An 18,148-nucleotide genomic window follows, 5' to 3' on the forward strand; every position below is an offset into this window, starting at 1 on the left:
TGGAATCGCAGGAAAATTGCACAAATTTCTGTAAAAATTTTCACAATATGAAGATATCACGGCGTCCCTACGGCGACGGATGCGATTCTATGGCGATCTCATGGCGTTCCCACGGAGATCTCTCGGCGATTGACTGCGCTTCCGCGGAGTTTTCACGGCGCGTTAGGAGTTGTCACCTCATGTTCACGGCGTTCTCACTGCGCTGGCTGCGTTCACAATACGTTCACAATGCGTTCTATATACTCATTGATTTATATTCAGAAGGAATGTTAAACATTTCTGTTTAAAGATTCAAGTTACACGATGAAAAGACTTCTAATCATGCCAAGAAATATTCATGTTCTATTTAAATAATTTAGTACTAAATATATTTTAAAAAGAAAACAATTATTAATAGTTTTATGATTAAACTCTTTTCTTTCAATTTTATAGGTTCAGATGTGTTGTTAGATTTTCTTTGATTTTATTATGAATGTAAAAAAAATAAACACACTGAAAAGTTTTCTAAAAAATTTAAGTGAAACAACAGAACAAGTTCTGGTGTAATTTTCTCTTCCATTTTTTTTTTCACTTAAATGCTCCTAGAGCAACAAATACGTTGGAATTATTGCTGATCAAATATGATCCCATTGCTCTTGTTTTGTGATCTGGCTGACAACGCTCTATCAACGCCGTGAAAGCGCATTGTGATCGCCAACAGACGCTGTAGAAACGCCATGGGAGCGCAATGATCGCAGTGACAACTCCGTGCTGTCGCCGTGTAATCGCTGTCGGAAAACCATAAATCTCATTAGAAGCGCCGTAAAAACGCGATAGAAACGCAGTGACATTTCCGTGATGTCTCCGTGGAAGCGCAGTCTACTATCACTGCGTTTGTGCCGCGATCATGTGCGTCTTCACGGCGTTCGTACGGAGCTCCCACTACGTTGTTGAAGATCTCACCGCGCTGCTACGGCGATCATACTACGTTTCTACTGCGTTCTTAGACCGCGATCGCACGGCGGTACTTTGTGCATGCCCAAAGTGATCGCCGTCCCTTGGCGTTCTAGGAGACCCTACGCGACCCCACGGCGTTCAGTGGAGATCTCGCCGCGTTGTCAGGGCGCTGTAGGAGACTCTACTGCGATCACCTCGGCGTTTTGCATTTTTTGAGGACGCCGTGAGGACGCAGCCCCGGTGTGACAGGGGTTAAGGACACAACTAAACATTTAGAAACTAAGTTAGCTTTTGTGTAGCATATCAGAAAATGTTCTTGGAGAGTTTTAGTATTTCTCGTCAATTTAATAATTTAAATCTGTGGTGAGGACAATACACTGTTTTCTTTGCCAAATTTACTTTTCAAATTCAATGCATCAAATCATATATAAACTATTTCTTGACATAAATGATTGTACACTTTTGTTTTTTATTGTAAAAAGTAGTTTATATAAATATTTTTGTATAATGACAGGTCGAGCTGTAAACAAAGCAAGAGGAACAGATTGACTATGCATATTCTTTTTTTGATTCTTCTTCTTGCTATTACAGATGGAACTAAGACCTGTAAAGGTATTGAGAATTTTAAAAAAAATTATAAAATAAATAAATACAGATTTGTCCTTTTCATTTATAATATTTTCTTTGCTAATATAAATGTAATTAAATCTCTGTGAATCTTTTGTATCAGTGAATTTTGCGTTTATTAACATTATAAACGGCTTCTTAGTCACAAGGAAAATCGAAATTCGCTGCAAGGGCATAAAATAGGGCAATTGTTCTTTTATTTTAAGACCATTTGGGAAAAAAATCAATTTTTTTTTCGTTCTTAATACCTCTTTTGTTTAAGGTGACTGGCAACTTGTGTTTCATGCTGTAAGTGGAAATGGTGAAAGCATTTTAGAAACGTGGAAAACAAAAAATGCAAGATGCGATATGTTTAGAAAAGATTGTTCTTGTTCAACTGCCAACGGCTGCCTTCCCCAAAATCTTCGATTCGAAACACTTGGTGTTGTTCCAAGAAGAATCTTACGAAGTCCTTTAATAGATTACTGGGACTGTCTCAATGTTCATCAGGTAGAGTATATTGTATACATGAAGGAATGAAGTATTAGAAAGGAATCTTTTGCCATTCAGAGGGTGATAAAATCAAATGTGTTTCTATATATATATTTTGAGAATTTAAAGTACGATATTTACATGTTACCCATTTTGATAGTCATTTTGTGCCAAGAAAAGTAATATTTTTATATTAATAAAATGTAGTTCATTCTAGCCTTACGTTTTCAGGTCAAATTTGAGTTGAGTACTCGGGGAAGAACTGTAGCATTGAGCATTTGAGTTTGATGGACGTGGATCCAACTACATTAATTGGTTTCATAATAGCAGAATACTACAGACTAGCTGGACGGACATGAAGAAGAGTGGATCTTACAACGTCTTTTCAATTGACAAGTGCATTTTTCTTTCTAAAGACATTTATCTGTTTTTCGTGTGTTTTTTTTTTGGGGGGGGGGGGTAATTAGGGTAGTGAAAAAATTAAATTATTCTTGCAGCTTTATAGAGTATATAAAACTTACATACTAGATTGTTCTCTTGAATTTTCTAATATGAGTATATTTCCTTCTAGAGAAACACGGTACAGTCGAAAATTTTTCATCAATCACAAGTACGGTGGATGCACTGCTGACAGCGGTTGGTTCGTTGTTTCTGAAGCGAAGGGTAACAAACCTTGTGAATGGGAAAAACAAAAGCCGTATCCCCAGTTTCTATATAGCAAAAATGGAAAGATTACCAATTGGAATGATAAAAGTAAGTCTAATCGACGTATCAAAAAAAAAAATTTGGACGGAAAACAGCGCATTGATGAAAAAGTTTTCCGTCCAATTTTTTTCTTTGATACGTCGATGAAAGGAAAAAATATTACATTCATTCCTTATCATTTAATTATGATTTTAAATTAATAAAATAAAACTTTCTTTCACTTTTCTATTAAATTTAGGCATCAAAATGAGTGCGCGCGAATACATCACAACAACGTTAACGTTGCTGAAATTCAAAATGGCTCTGACGAAGAAACGTTCTCAAATATTGTCGTGTCATTACCAACATTCTCTGAAATAATTTACAGTTCTTAAACACAAGAAACTTACCTGTTGTGATATTTCCCAGTGGTTATATTTTCCTCGGTAAGTTATCCAAGTTCGTAAATGTAAATGGAAGCTACTAAAATATCCTAAAAGTACTTGGTCACCGAAATTTTAGATTTCATTTGCGCATCTTTTCATCTAAATTTCAGACCGAAGATATAGCATAAATACGTATCACAACCTGTCAATGCCGTACACCTGGAAGAGTCTGCTGCCGACTGTTTGAGATTAAAAGAATTCGGTCTTCATTCATGCAGTGTCGTTTTTCTCGATCATTCGTTGCCCAAGATTTAACAGATTAACTGTTTTCCCCGCTTTGGTAGCATAAAAACATTTCTACAGGGTTCAATTGTTCATACCAGATATCTCGAAGTCAAATATTTAACAAAAGTTCGATTTCTTTCCTTCTTTCCCAAAACTGTATTTGTTAATTGTTGTTATGCAGACGATTTGATTTGTATAGCAAAGGGGGATAATTCAAAAAGAAACGAAAGTAGAAAATAAGTCAGGAACGTAACGGACAGGTTTCGAAATTCAGGAAAATATTTATTAAAGTAAAAGTATTTAATTATTCTTTCAAGAAGTAACCTGGAAGCTGGAAATTTACATGTAGAGACTGCCTAAGTAGTTCCGGCTGCTTAGTGCAAGCGAACTCTAGATTTTATTGATGCAGGTATCAAAAGAATTTTTAAACCAATCAGAATCAAGTATTTTATAGAAATTAAATGATTACTTTTTGAAGGAATAATTAAATACCTGAAATTAAATAAATAAATATTTTCCTGAATTTTGAAACCTGTTTTGGGAAAGAAGGAAAGAAATCGACATAGTTTTGTTAAATGTTTGGCTTTGAGATATCTGGTATGAACAATAGTATTCTGAAGAAACGTTTTTTATGCTACCAAAGAGAGGAAAACCGTTAGTCTGTTAAATCTTGGTAAACGAATGATCGAGATAAACGACACTGCATGAATGAGTACAGATTCCTTTCATCTTAAACAGTCGGCAGCAGACTCTTTCAGGTTTTACAGCATTGACAGGTTGTGATACGTATTCATATGTTCGGTTTGAAATTTAGATGAAAAGATGTGCAAATGAAATCTAAAATTTCTGTGACCTAACGTTAGAACTGTTAGGATATTTGAGTAGCTTCCCTTTACATGTACGAACTTAGATAACTTACCGGGGAAAATGTACCGATTGGGATAACACAACAGGCAAGTTTTTTTGTGTTGAAGAACTGTAAATTATATCAGAGAATGTTGGTAATGGCACGACAATATTTGAGAACGTTTATTCGTTTGAGCCATTTTGAATATTTCAGCAACGTTAACGTTAATTTCTTAAATCTGGAAGCGGGAATATACATGTAAAGACTACCAAAGTAGATCCGGCTGCTTAGTGCAAACGATCTCTAGATTCTATGATGCAGTTATCAAAAGAATTTTTTATCCAATCAGAATCAAGTATTTTATAGAAATTAAATGATAGACAGTAAAATAATGTATAATTGCTATTTCCGCAATATTTTCTAGTTTTCTTGAACGGCAGAGATGCAACATTGAAGGAAAAAATTTCTTTACGTTCAGTTGTATGAATGCAAGTTCTAAATAAATTCTATTCAAAGCATCATCAATAAGGAAGCTCAGTAGATGAGTGCTGCCTCCGTGATTGAAGGTCATAAGTTCACATTAGAGCAGAAACTAAACTAAGTCTATAACCAGAAGTCTCTGTCGAGACTGTAGCTCTACTGGTTTGTACTTATAACAAAGGATGAGAAAAGAAACCATTGCCACCAGACCAAAACTGTAGAAGGAGTAGAGTTTTAAAGGAATTTCACAGAAAATTCTATTTTTAGTAACCATGGCAACACCATTCATCGAAATCAAAAACCGATGCACTATTCCATGTATCTTAGTGTAGTCTACTTGTGTGCCAAGTAATATTGAAATCAGACCAAAACTGTAGGAGTAGCGATTGAAATGAATTTCACATTTTTAGTAATCATGGCAACACCGTTCATCTAAATAAAAAAGAAAACGATGAACTATTTTATGTATCATAGTGTAGTCTACTTGTGTGCCAACTTACATTGAAATCAGACAAGAACTGTAGAAGGAGACGTCTTTTAAAGAATTTCACAGAAAATTCTATTTTTAGTAACCATGGGAACACCGTTCAACGAAATCGAAAACCGAAGCATTATTTTATGAAGCATGTAGTCTACGTGTGTGCCATGTTAAATTGAAAACAGATCAAAACTGTAGGAGGAGTAGCGTTTTGAAAAATTGTTTACAGACAGACGGACGAACGACGGACACCTTACTATCGCAAAGCTCTTCTGGTCTCTGACAAGTAGTGCTAAAAACCAGAGGCTCACTGGAGTTATGGGTCATCTGAGTATCATGTAACAACTTTCCAACAACTGAATTTGATTCGAGTTTTAAACCAGAGGCCATGGAATTCACAATATAGACGCATCATTGCCTATCATAACTATACACAGTAGCATGCTTATTTTGGTTACTTAATACCCAGAGGTACACGTAGATCAGATTAACAAAGAGAATATGCATTTCCACTTTATACATGTAACCAGTTATACATGTGCACATATCTAAAAAGTTTGGAAATTTTATCATAAATTGTTTATCATAAATTTTATTTCATCGTAAATTGTTGATTAATACTAATTTTAATTCTTAATCATAACCCGTGCAAATAAAGAAAAACACGCAAGTGGCAACAATTCAAAGCATTATGAGTGCTACTGATTTGGTCAATAATAACGAAAATCATTCGAATACTGACCTTATTGACGTTGACGAGACTGAATGCTTATCCAATTATGTAAAATTATACAGAAACCGAGAAAAATAAGTTGTGGAAAAATTGAGCCCATGTGAAGACATATTAATGGGTTAAGATGGTCAAGTGTGTACAACCAAAGTTGAACATTCTATAAATACAGGAGAAAATAAACCCATAAAGTTATCCCCAAAACGATTATCTCCAGCCCTTAGAGAAATCATGGAATAAGAAATTAAAAATATGTTAAACCAAGATATAATTGAGACTAACAATTCTCAAAGGGCGTTTCCAATGTGTTAGTTCAGAAGAAAAACGGTAGCACGCGTATCCGCGTCTACTTCTATGTACATTAAACCATTTAACATGCATTCTCTGTAAGCACCAAAATTTTACTATAGGCTTGGAAACGACATATCTCCGACTTTGATGAAATTTGCACCTTGGTACAAAACCAGCAAATATGGTGTTAGAAGTTTCCCACGTGCACCCGGTTGCCATGGAGACGGATCCATTGAATTTGGCCATTTTTGACCAAACAAAAACATGAAAATTGAGGAAATATACATGCATTTTTATCTTTATGTAGTAAACTCAAATATAAATCTTTATATCATAAGAAAACATCAACTGTTAAGGAATACAGGGCATATAATCAGTTATTCAAGAATTAACCCCACTCTTACAAAATGATCCTGCAAAAGGGCATAGTTTCTGAAAATGTGAAAAATGGAAAATTTGGCATTTTTTGAGAAATTTAAGGTTAAATAAAAAAATTGTGTACGGAAATTTTTCAAATCTTGTGCGTGTCGTCAAATGTCAGTATTAGTAGTGTCCCTTCATGAAAAAATTGGAGTGGGATCTCAATGCTATTTTTAGTAACATGTATCTAAAAATAGAGATATTTCAGAAAAATCAAAAAAATTAAATTTGGGCAGAGTTTAAGATGCCATTGCTAGGTAATTATGAAATATACTGTAAAAGTAAATATGTTAATGTCAGTGACTGGACACCAATAACTACCATGCATATTATTTTCAGGAATTTCCGTTTTCTATTTATAGCTTTGAATGCCTAAATATAGACATGTCTCATAAAATGCTGAAAAATGTCAATTTTCCATCATTTTGAAGCTCCACTGAATCATAAATCATAAACATAAGGATCTCTCCAATATTTCATCAATAAGAACAAGGAATAGTATAATAACTCACAAATTATTGAGGACGGACTCTATCTATAAATAGTACAAATGTCTAAAAATAGACACATATGAAATTAACTGTTTAATGTTGATTTTCCACTAATTCTCAAATTAGAGATGGACAATTTACCGACTTGCTGTCATTAACTGTAACTGACATGATGTGGAAAGAACATTCAATGGAATGCAGCATGATAAGCAGAGGTTTCCATTTCTATTTATAGTAACACATGTTTAAAAATAGACGTACTGCAAAATATCGGGAAAATGTAGTTTTTAGTACTTTTTTTCTCACATTTTGGATGAACAATTGCCGACTATCTGTTTTTAACTGCTATTGGCATATGGTGACCAACAAGTAAAAGAAAACAATATATGAAATACAGAATGAGAAGCAGAGGTTTCCATTTCTATTTATAGTAACACGTGTTTAAAAATAGACATACTGCAAATTCTCGAGAAAATGTAGTTTTTAGTACCTTTCTTCTCACATTTTGGATGAACAATTGCAGACTCTCTGTTTTTAACTCTATTGGCATATGGTGACTAACAGGTAAAAGAAAGCATTATATGAAATACAGAATGAGAAGCAGAGGTTTCCATTTCTATTTATAGTAATACGTGTTAAAAAATAGACATACCGCAAATTCTTGAGAAAATGTAGGCTTTTGCACTTTTTTCTAACATTTGGGATGGACAATGTGCAGACAAGCGGCTTTTATTTGTTATTGACTAACGAGTGTGAAAAAGCTTTAACTAAAATGTAGAAGAATAATGTTTAAGGGTATTTTTCCATATCTACCTATAGTAACGTATATTAATAAATAGACATTCAGCAATTAATCAAGAAAATGTAGAATCGTTCTATTTTCTCAAATTAGGGATAGGAAATTGCAGTAAAACTTTCATTAACTATAACTGACATAATGTAATCAACACGTACAAGGGAGCAGTAACCGAAATGCATAATAATAAAGGCTCAAGTAAGCTTATATGATCATTTGTGCGTTGTCAGTCATTGTCGTTCTCGTTGTAAACTTTTTACATTTTCATCTTCTTATCAAGAACCACTAGGTTAATTTCAACTAAACTTGCCGCAAAGTATCTGTAACATATGATTACTTGATATGTTTATTTGATCGGGTTCGTTATACAAATTATCTATTAATAAACTTGTTGATTGAACACACGTGTTATCCCTAACAGTTCAGGTTTCGGGCATACAGGCAGACATTACATGGTGTCAGAAGTACTAGCTGTGTCAGGGCAGTCATTCAGAACATTCCGTTTCAGTTTATTGCCGTTTCCGAGAGAAACAGCTATTCGCATTCTCCAAAAAAATCTCGGACATATCAGGTCAGTGAATGTGAAATTTCAAGATGGCCGCTGCTGCACAGTTCGACCCGCCAAATTTAGACTGGGAAGCACCAGACATGTATCAGGAATTCTGTCGCTTTAAACAGCACGTACAGTTTGTATTCAAAGGACCACTTACATCTGCTAAGGACAAAGATCGAGCAGGAAGGCTGGGAATCTGGGTCGGTAAACAAGGACGTGAAGTGTACAAGACATTTGAGTGGGACTCTGGAGACGAGGACAAACCCAACAAAATTCTCGACAAATTCGAGGCATACGTTAGCCCAAGGAAAAATAAACGAGCAGCCCGATTCAAGGTGAAACAGAGAAAACAAGGTGAGAGTGAGCCATTTGATAACTTTGTTAAAGACTTGAAGCTAATCATTATGGACTGTGAATATACAAACCCTGATGATGTCCTGATAGACGCTATAATAGCAGGAGTCAGACATGTGAAGGTACAAGAAAGACTTTTGGATCAAGGTGGTGACCTTACACTCGCAAAAGCTCTCAGCATTGGTCGTCAGTATGAAAACTCACAGAAACAGCTTAAACTCATTCGAGGAAGTGAGGATCAGACAGTCACTCAGCAGGTTTCACAAGTACATGCCGTACATAAAAAGGTGTATCAGCACAAACCCCGTCACAAGAAACAGCCTTACGTACCCAAAGCCAAAAGTGAGAAGTGTAGTAGGTGTGGGCTTGACCCTACAGAAGGCCATGCAAAATCAGGTCAGTGTTCGGCAATCGGATCAACGTGCAAATATTGTCATAAGAAGGACCATTGGATAGCCGCATGCCGAAAACGTACAAGAGGAGTTAATACACTACAGGAGACAGATAGTGAAACCAGTTTTTCAGATGAAGGAGTACTTCACATATACAGTGCACAAGATGACAGTTCTGTGGTTAATGACAAGTGTGTAGTGAAAGCAAACATCAACAACAAGCCTGTGAAATTCAGAATAGACACTGGGGCAAAGTCTTCAATTATTGTAAAATCAGTGTTCGACTCTCTTGGATCTCACGCACAGACTCGCAAGAGTACAAAGGTTCTCAAATCCTACACTAATCAGAGGATCCGTCCCTTATACAGTGTTGACCTTCCAATCAAACATAAGGGAAAGCAGGTGAATGCGCAGTTCGAAATAGTAGAGTTGGAACAGGAGAACATTATCAGTGGTGATAAAACTAAAAACTAAATCTGATTGAAAGGATACAGAAACTGGATACCGGGATCGACAATCAACCAGAATCCAAGTTCAAAGACTTTCCTGAGCTAATTAAAACTTCAGGAACCCTGCCGGGAGAACACAACATTGAAATAGATCCAGATGCTGAAGGAGTTATTCATGCACCTCGTAGACAGCCAGCATCACTGAAACCTAGGATCATAGATAAGCGTAAGGAAATGGAACAGAATGGCTACATCACAAAAGTAAATACCCCAACTGAATGGGTCAGTTCGATGGTCGTATCTATGAGAAACGACAAGATTCCCATCTGTTTGGACCCGTCCGACCTGAACACAGTCGTCAAACGAGCTCATCACCCCATGAAAACAGTCGAGGATATTGTTTCAAACATACCAAACGCACGTGTTTTCTCCAAGCTAGACGCAAAGTCAGGATTCCTCCAAATTAAGCTGAATGAGAAATCGTCATACCTTACAACCTTCAATACTCCAATAGGAAGGTACAGATGGCTTCGTCTTCCATTTGGCATTAAATCCGCTCCCGAAATCTTTCAGCATATCATGGATCAGATGCTCGAAGGGATAGAAGGTGCAGCAGCAGTGATGGATGACATACTTATCGGAGGAAGAGATGTAGAACAGCATGATCAGATATTCAGAAAAGTCATTGAGAGAGCTACACAGTATAATCTGAAGCTTAACTATGACAAATGTGAAATCAGACAGCCGCAGGTCTCATATGTAGGACACTTGATTACAGAGAATGGTGTTAGGCCAGACCCAAACAAAGTCCGAGCTTTAGTCGACATGCCAAGGCCAAAGGATAAGGAAAGAGTGAGACGCTTCTTAGGACTGGTTCAGTATTTGGCCAAATTTATACCGAACTTAAGTCAAGTGGATGCACCACTAAGAGTTCTTGTGAAAGCAGAAACACAATTCGCGTGGAATCACGAGCAGGAAAACTGTTTCAGGGAACTTAAAAGACTCTGTAGTAGACAACCTGTGCTTGCGTTTTACGATGTAAACAAGCCGGTGGAGATCCAATGTGACGCATCTAAGGATGGACTCGGTGCAGTTCTAATCCAAGCAGGACGCCCTGTCGCATACTCATCTCGCTCGCTCACAGACACAGAGAAGCGCTACGCGCAGATAGAAAAAGAAATGCTGTCCATTGTTCATGCAGCAACCAAATTCCATTGTTATATATTTGGAAAAGAAACTATTGTCTACAATGACCATAAGCCACTGGAAATGATCTTCCAAAAGCCACTTGCATCCGCACCAATGAAGTTGCAGAAAATGCTACTGGGGCTTCATTGGTACAACCTAAAAGTCCGTTACCGCAAAGGAAAGGATATGACAGTCGCTGATGCTCTATCCAGAGAGTACCTACCTGAGTCTGATCCGGAGATGGAGACTCTAGAAAACATCAATATGTTCGATGTTAGACGTCACTCCAGATCGCTACTTGGACATAGCCCAACGTACCAAATTAGAATTGTCAGACCTATGTAGCATAATAGTACAAGGATGGCCAGACATCAAATCCGAAACACCTCTTAGCGTCAGAGAGTATTGGGATTCTAGAGATCTGTTATCAGTCACAGATGGCATTGTCTACAAGGGATTGAGGATCGTTATACCACCAAGTCTACAAACCCACATGCTGTAACTGATTCATGAGTCACATTTAGGAATCGTTAAGTGCAAACAGAGGGCAAGAGAGGTCATGTATTGGCCCGCCATGAATACAGCCATTGAAGAGGAAGTCAGAAACTGTTCAAAATGTGCCACGTACCAAAACAAACAGAGTCGTGAACCACTTAAGCCAACAAATACACCTAAGATTCCTTATGGGGAAGTTGGATGTGATTTGTTTGACTTTGAACAGAAGAAGTACCTTATGATAGTGGACTATCATTCCAGATACTTTGACGCGATTGAACTGAAATCCACAACAACATCAGCAGTCGTCAATGCTATGAAAGCTACATTTAGCTGTCACGGGATTCCAATGAAATTGCGATCAGACAATGGACCTCCATTTAATTCACGAGAATTCCATTTGTTTTGCAACCAATACGGAATACAACACACCACATCAAGTCCGCATTTCCAAAGTTCTAATGGAGAAGCAGAAAGAGCAATACAGACAGTCAAGAAACTGTGGAAAAAGTCAGATGATAAATATCTCAGCTTGTTAAACTACCGCACAACACCTCTGGAGTCAGTCAACCTATCACCAGCACAACTCTTAATGGGCCGTAGACCACGGAACAACTTACCAACCCGAACAGAGCTACTCAAGTCCAGAAACGCAGGACCAAATCTAAGTCAACAAGTGAAAGATATCAAGGAGAAACAGAAGTTCTATTATGATAGGAGACATGTGAAAGAGTTACCACGCTTAGATATCGGTGATCAAGTAAGAGTTGCACCCCCAGAATTCTCGAACATCAAGGAATGGAAACCAGCAACAGTAGTTGAACAACACAAACAGCCGAGATCCTACGTCGTTGAGTTTAACAACAATCAGAGGCTCCGACGCAACAGAAAACATCTCAGACGAACAAATGTGAATGCTAACCATGTGCCAGAAATGGAACCAGAACCGGATACAGAAAGTGATTCCGAGATTGATTCGCACGAACCTCCAAACACAGTGAACAAACATTCTTCGAAAGGTGTCGTACTCGCAGACTCACCTAACCCTGTCGTTACTTCATCCGGTCGTGTTGTGAGTAAACCGAACCGACAAGACCTCTGAATTCCTATTCGTTGACCATTGTGAACTCAGTAACTAAGTTTATTGCATGGAATTGATTGCCTTAATTATTTCAGAGATTGTCTAATTGAACAGTGCTAATTAACAGAATTTCTAATTGATGAGTCAAATTAACTTTCATTTCATGTATTCATTTGAACTGAATTTTGATTTCATATTGTATTAATCTTTCTAAAGAAAGGGAGATGTAACATATGATTACTTGATATGTTTATTTGATCGGGTTCGTTATACAAATTATCTATTAATAAACTTGTTGATTGAACACACGTGTTATCCCTAACAGTTCAGGTTTCGGGCATACAGGCAGACATTACAGTATCCTTGGGTGAAGGGATAAGACTTGTTCTCTGTTCGTTTATATTGGCCGCCACATAAATTATTTTGCAATAGGTGAGTATTATTGTATCTTTATTGGGTTAAGAACTGGGAAGATGGATGTTGACACAGCCGCTGCTTATTGATAAAAAAGCTAATGATAAAATACGAATTCTGAAATATTGGAACACCATTCTTAGAAATCCAGAATGCAAAACTTTATTTAATTCTCAACCAATCATAGCTTACAGCAAACACAAGAATATAGGTGATGAGATAATCCGGTCTCACCTAAAACTAACACCATGATTTATGTCCGTGACCCCTGATGAGGCTTCTAAATAGCCAAAATACTCTACAACTACTTGCATAATTCAAATCAAATGTTAATCTGCTGTATGCAAAAACATATCTACTAGAAGTGTGGTTTGGAGTGTCGGGTCCTAATAAATCTCTTACAAGTTTGGTTGATTGATGTCGCGTATTTTCACACTGTATCCACTTCTTCCTGAAATCACACGTTCAAACATGCGCGCACATCAGGAAGCCATGTGTTATCTGGCGGACGCCAGATAAATTATGTGGCAGCCGCAGATAAATATTTGACGGCCGCCAGATTTTATGTAGCGACCGCCAGATAAAATATGTATGTTACATGGCACCAACGGGCTTCCGTACCATCCTCTCATAAAGATAAGTTAATTTTTAGTAGTAGTAGTTTTGAAATGTAACAAGGAATCTTTTTCAAAAACTGATACCAATGTATGACAGCTTATTGCCATGAAAATCAAGTCTTTAAAAAGGAGGTAAAACTCTAGAGTCTAGGGTCATAACAAAATACTGGTGAATTTTTTATTTGTTACATTCGTGTCGGAAGCAAATTGAAAGTGGGGAGGGGGTGAAAGAAAAAAAATCGAACCTGAAAAATAAAAAAGGGGGGATGTGTCTATTGTCCAAACATGAAATCCTATTTGGTGGGAGGAGGGATCAAACTTCTTTCAGTACCATTTTTTTCTTTCAAACACTACCCACTTACCCTTCTTCGACTACACTGCAACATGCCTGCTGAAGGGAGGGGGGGCTAAATCTACTCCCCAATGTTTATTACCTATATGATGTCTATCTTTGTAAGCCCCCCCCCCCCCCCCGGTTCCAGCACCTACATGTACGCTTATGCGTAAAATAAATTTATAAAAACCAAAGCACTAAATATTTTTAAATCCTATAGTTAAAGTCTGGAGAAATATGTACATATATGTGTGTAGAGAGAGAAATCGAAAGTAGGTCAACTCAAAAAATTGGGGTAAATTTCGGATTACTGTTGAACAAATTGTGGTAAGGCATGCATGGATCAAAGGGGATCCGGATCCCTCGAATATTCAAACTTATTTGAACTAACATAGTGAAATTACTAAAGCTATGCCTCGTACCTCCTTCCCCTTGCGATTTGAGCCACCACCTCCTAGGGAAAATTTTCTGGATCCACCTAACAAAAAATAAGTCAATCAGGCTCAGACTGTCCACCTGAATATAAGCAATAATGCTTTAATTATAAAGAAAATCGCTGTCATTTGAGTGTTTTAATGAAGGGAGAAACATACTTTTGTGATATTGGAATAAGATGGACGCGCTGGCGCGTCGAATACAATTAGCCATCTAACGAAAGTTTGATTGCAAATTTCCTATCCCTAATTTGAGAAAAAAGACAATTATAAATTTTCCTGATTATTTATAAATACCGGTATGTGTTACTATAGGTAGAAATGGAAAAATACCCTTAAACATTATTCTTATAAATTTTAGTTAAAGCTTTTTCATACTCGTTAGTCATCTTCTGCCAATAACAAATAAAAGCCGCTTGTCTGCACATTGTCCATCCCAAATGTTACAAAAAAGTGCAAAAGCCTACATTTTCTCGAGAATTTGCAGTATGCCTATTTTTAAACACGTGTTACTATGAATAGAAATGGAAACCTCTGCTTCTCATTCTGTTTTTCATATATCGCTTTCTTTTACTTGTTGGTCACCATATGCCATTAAAACATTAGTATGACATCATCTTTTGTTCTTTTAATGCTTTCTATTTCTTGCAAGGCCCAAAACAGTCCAATAAGTTACCTGAAACTGTCCAATAAGTTTAAAAATCTGTCCATTATTAAAAATAATGGACAGTTTTCAGTTACTTATTGGATGGCTACAGGTAACTTACTAGATTAAGAAAACACAACACAAATAAACACAAATAAATATTTTTCAGGCAATGAATCCAACAGTTTCACAGTGTAATTAAATAATCCATTCCAAGTCACAAAAACTGAAACATTGTAATTATTCCAATAAATGATGAAATGTATATTCCAGCTCACAATGAACATCAAAACTTAAATTTGAAGGAAATATCTCGATCTGAATACTATTAGAATGTAATTTGCACCAACAACACACGAGGGGATATCACTTCTCCTGGCAAGAAACAGTCGCTCCTTAAATTCTTATTTCACACTAGTACTTTGAATAATTTTTCTCATTTTTCTACAGAAACACAACCATCGTTTTTCTGCTACAGGAATGCAAGGGTGTTTTGTCAATAGCCTTGTCTACTCATCTCCCGATTTGTTTCTGATTTCGGCGAAAAGAAAGCTTATAATTTTGTTGATGTCTTTATCACTCAACACTTTAACGTACATCAACGTTTGGTACCGTGTAACATTCTCTCTGTCAGTTAAAAAACACAATAAGTGCATTTACATTTCTGCTCTGATTATCCTCTTCTAAATCATCTGAATATTGTTGATTTAATTACGGAAACCTTTCTACGTTCCCTTTGTTTTTCTGCATCCTTGAAAACCCTTGATCAAACGTTGAGAAATATTTGAAAAATAAAACGTCCACCTTGAGCTCAAAGTTCATTTTCTTGACAATCCTAGGCTCACAATATCACAAGAATGGCATACCCCGTTATGCATTGCCCTTCATATCTGAAGTTGTTTTGCATCAAAATATGCTTCCTTGGAAGAAGACATGCTTTCAACATTCACAATCACATCAAAATGGTGATGGAATCTCATGCCTTGTGATTAAATATTCTTTAGTCAGTTGTTTAAAAATTGAACTTACCTGTAACTGTCCACTAAGTTAACAATAACAATGAATACAAGTTTCTTTTGACTTCTTTTGACTGTCATAAAACCCTCACCTGAGACAGTCCAATAAGTAGACAATGCTAACTTAATACAATGGATGAGAAAAAGTTCTAAGAGAGTACATTATGAACACAATGGGGTAAATGTTTTAAGTAGGTTATAGGCCTCAAACTGTCCATTCTGTGAGAAAAAAGAACTATTGTCGGGCCTAACGGCCCTCCAACAGTTCTTTCTTCTCACAGAATGGACAGTTTTTGGCCTATAACCTTTACATAGCAGTTAAAAACAGAGGGTCGGCAATTGTTCATCCAAAATGTGAGAAAAAAGTACTAAAAACTACATTTTTCCGATATTTTGCTGTACATTTATTTTTAAACATGTGTTACTATAAATAGAAATGGAAACCTCTGCTTATCATGCTGCATTCGATTGAATATTCTTTTGTTCTTGTCAGTCACGTCATGTCAGTTACAGTTAATGACAGTAATTCGGTAAATTGTCCATCTCTAATTTGAGAATTAGTGGAAAATCAACATTAAACAGTTAATTTCATTTGTGTCTATTTTTAGACATTTGTACTATTTATAGATATGAGAGTCTGTCCTCAATAATTTGTGAGTTATTATACTATTCCTTGTTCTTACTGATGAAATATTGGAGGGATCCGTATGTTTATGATTTATGATTCAGTGGAGCTTCAAAATGATGGAAAATTGACATTTTTCAGCATTTCTGAGACATGTCTATATTTAAGCATTTGTAGCTATAAATAGAAAACGGAAATCCCTGAAAATAATCATCGTCTCAAGCCACGGTCCGGAGTCCGCATATATACATGTAGCTCTCTCCTACCCGTGGCTGTTTGATAAGAAAAAGTGTCGTAATCTTGAATATTTATGCCTCTCTATTGTGAAGTCATATTCAGTCAGTGGCAAGTTTTGTTTCCATCGCAATCGAAATCAACAATTGACGTCAACAGCATACAAGAAATATTTCCTTTACTGCGATTGGTTATTGAAAGGTCGCAATCAAGTTCATCATCCGACTATGCTTTACTCGCATTGGTCAATATTTTAATGAGCTACGAAGAATTCTCTCCTCGTTCAACCACGGCCAGATGGGAGAGGAGCGTACATTTTGGCCGTGGTTTGCGACGATGGAAAATAATATGCATGGTAGTTATTGGTGTCCAGTCACTGGCATTAACATATTTACTTTTACAGTATATTTCATAATTACCTAGCAATGGCATCTTAAATTCTGCCCAAATTTCATTTTTTGGATTTTTCTGAAATGTCTATTCTTAGATACATGTTACTAAAAATAGCATTGAGATCCCACTCCAATTTTTTCATGAAGGGACACTACTAATACTGACGTTTGACGACACGCATAAGATTTGAAAAATTTCCGTAGACAATTTTTTTTATTTAACCTTAAATTTCTCAAAAATGCCAAATTTTCCATTTTTCACATTTTCAGAAACTATGCCCTTTTGCAGGACCATTTTCTAAGAGTGGGGTTAATTCTTGAATAACTGATTATATGCTCTGTATTCCTTAACAGTTGATGTTTTCTTATGATACAAAGATTTATATTTGAGTTTACTACATAAAGATAAAAATGCATTTCTATTTCCTCAATTTTCATGTTTTTGTTTGGTCAAAAATGGCCGAAAATGGCCAAATTCAATGGATCCGTCTCCATGGCAACCGGGTGCACGTGGGAAACTTCTAGATATGTCGTTTCCAAGATTTTTTGGTGCTTACAGAGAATGCATGTTAAGAGTAAAAGATGCTTATTCCCTTCCTCGTATAGCTGAATCTGTAGACGCGTTGACAGGGTCTTAGTACTTCTGTACACTAGACATGGCAAGTGGGTATTGGCAAGTGGCCATTAATAAAATTCAAATGGAAGGTTATGCCTTTTGACCTTACAAATAGCTCTGCCATATTCGAAAGATTGATGGAAACTGTCTTAACCGAATTACAGTGGAACGTTTTTTGGTTTACGTTGACGATGTTTTTGTCTTTAGGACAACTTTTACATAGACCTTATCTAATTTGACGAAAGTATTTGAAAGATGTAGAGACGCGAATCTAAAAATAAAAGCTTAGAAGTGCATTTTATTTTGTGAAGAGGTTTCATTCTTAGAACACGTTGTATCAAACGATGCATGGCGTAAAATGCGATCCTAATGGGATCCGCAGAATT

The 18,148-nt window shown here is 36.4% G+C and overlaps 1 pseudogene; it reads left to right on the forward strand.

Annotated features, from left to right (window-relative positions):
• The first annotated feature begins 1,456 nt into the window (after positions 1–1,456).
• On the forward strand, positions 1,457–3,351 carry LOC134248016 (uncharacterized; annotated as a pseudogene).
• Positions 3,352–18,148: the final 14,797 nt, after the last annotated feature.

The sequence above is a fragment of the Saccostrea cucullata genome, unplaced genomic scaffold, assembly GCF_032062105.1.
Source record: "Saccostrea cucullata isolate Sc308-1 unplaced genomic scaffold, CSIRO_AGI_Scuc_v1 ctg502, whole genome shotgun sequence".
Classification (NCBI taxonomy): Eukaryota; Metazoa; Mollusca; class Bivalvia; order Ostreida; family Ostreidae; genus Saccostrea; species Saccostrea cuccullata.